The following is a 2,499-nucleotide window of genomic DNA, read 5'->3' as shown; positions in this document are numbered from 1 at the left end:
CTAGGGAACCCCTCCTATTCCTCTCTACCTTCAACACCCCCCTGTGGTCTCTGGAGTTTTAGGATTAGCCTTCTGGCACTATTTCAAGTCTTCCAATTGGTTCCCTGCTTTTCCTGCCCTTCCAAGCAAACTTTCCCTTCCCTTTTGTCAGTGAGTTGTGAGACTTGGTCCAAGGGCCACTAAATACAATAGTGTTGATTGGGAAAACATGCTCACTTTTGGTCCAAGGCTGGGGCTATTTTGCTCTGTGTGTGCCAGATTTTTAGCACTAGGACTTTGTTTCTGCCTGAGAACCAGTATCTAGACCTGAGTGTGTCAAGATAGCAAGGAAAAAGCTGCCTGTTCTTGTGCCTCCTTGACGATCCAATAGAAGCAAGACAAACATGGGAGGAGCAGCGTTGTTGGCAGGCACTGAAGACATCTCCATCCAAGCCAAAGTTGTTCTCATTAGCTGAGGCCTGGAGCCCCTGACTCTCAAGTCTTGCAAAGCCACTGTTACTCTCACCAGAGCCCGCCCTAGTCATCTTTGACAGCAAGAGTAGCTGATCTCAACCAAGGTGTTATGGGAGCCTGATGATTCTTTGGGTCTCAGAGTCAAATGGGACTTCACAAAGGCAGGACCCATCCCCACTGGACCCATCTCCATCCTAGAGGCTGCCCACCTATGCTTTTGAGAATTCGAAGGAGCTACTTAAAAAAAAAAACACTGAGTTTTGTTTAGAGAGAGCTTGGAAGCCTTGGACAATATGTTAAGAGGGCAGGCTTCTCTGCTTCAGAGTTGGCCCCAAGGTCGGAGACAGCTGTTTTTTTTTTTTTTGGGTTCTGTGTTCTTGTTGACATTTGTTATCCCTTTTTCTTTTTCTGGGAATTGAACCTAGAACCTCACACATGCCCCTTTTTTTTCTTCCTTTTTTAAATTATTCTTTGAAAATTTCATACCTTCATACCATATAATTTGTATCATATTATCCTTCTACCACTTTAAATTAACATATAATAATTGTACAAGTAAAGATTTTTCTTAGGACATTTTCATGCATGCATGCCATTGTTAGGAGGTAGCTTCCTGAGTCCAGCGATCTCAGGAATGATTTCCACCTTGCTGGCAGGATCAAAACTGAGTTTAGGTTCCCAAGCCCTGGAACCCAACTCCTATCCTTCTTCACATGTCTCAATGACCAGTAAGGGATATAAAGATGGAAGATGCTGTGTTATCCTCTTATCAGAACTAAGGCCCAGAAGTCATGAATGTGCAGCCTGTCTTGACTTAATTGACCACGTACTGTCTATCCACTCCTTTGTGCCTTTATCTCTCTAGATTCCAGGTCAGAGTCCAGGAGGGGACCTGACTGCAAATGCTGAATCAAGGACCCTGGAACCAGGTGACCCACATAAGGAAGGCCCAGTCATAAACAGTAACTTCCTTGCTTAACCCTCTGTGTCAAAATATGATTGGTCAATGCAACAGCCCACCTGCATTCCCCTTGCTTTGTGTTCCCATCCTAAGATAATTTGTACAACCTCCCTTTGGGAGTGCAGATCCCTAACTGGCTGCCTCCCTGAGAGTTCAGAAAACAGAGCTTTCATTTGTAAGCTTCTGAATCTAAAGTGAGAACGTTTTCTCCATATCCACCCCGAAGCCAGCACAATGTACTCCGGCCATATTCACCTGTCTTTTCTTTACCCTTCCTTGTTCCTAAAAACCTTCCTTTCACATTAATGTTCTTTTTATTTTTCTCTAGATGCCACATCTGAGAATAGCTCATTTTGCTTAATATTATGATCTTCAGTTCTATCAATTTTGTGACAGTGCCTTAACTCAGTTTTCCATGGTTTTGTTTAGTTGTTATTTTTTAAAGAAGATCCTCTTGTGTTGGCCTCCTAAATTGTAGGAATGTGGGTGTGCACCATCACATCTAATTATAATTTCATTTTTTATAGTTGACTGAAACTTCATTGTATGTATTTATCACCCTTTCTTTACCCACTGACTCACCCATTGTCCATTCCGGATTTTCTGGATTACTCTAAGGAGACCTATCTCTAGCTGGGATGCTTTATAGCTTAGTCTGGAAGATTCCTCCCCCAGATTCTTCCTCAAATCCCAGTGTAGTAAATAGTGTGGTATTGTTTTTGGCTTCCGGAGGAAGTCAGGATTACTTCAATAAAAATACCAGCTGTGCCCTTAGTTCAAAAGGTGCTTTCAAAACCTGCCTATTGCCTGCTATCTGCCTGATACGGAAGTTGTAAACTACTGAGGCAAAGCAGGCTTTGCATATTCATGAACCCACCGAAACTGGGGTGGGCTACACTTTTCCTGTGCAAGACCAAGCCTGTCACCATTCCAGCATGGAGGAGGAGCTTCTCCCCCTAGCTGAAGAGCTATGAACAGTTGATGGCTCCTAGGGGAGGAAGAGTCCATTTTCTTTAAGCGTGTGGGTCCCTGGTAGGTCAAAGAAGCTCTAGTGCATGTCTAGTGCACCCCTGAGTCTATGGGCA

This window comes from Mastomys coucha, chromosome X (assembly GCF_008632895.1).
Source record: "Mastomys coucha isolate ucsf_1 chromosome X, UCSF_Mcou_1, whole genome shotgun sequence".
NCBI classification, from domain to species: Eukaryota; Metazoa; Chordata; class Mammalia; order Rodentia; family Muridae; genus Mastomys; species Mastomys coucha.
This window is presented reverse-complemented; position numbering follows the sequence as displayed.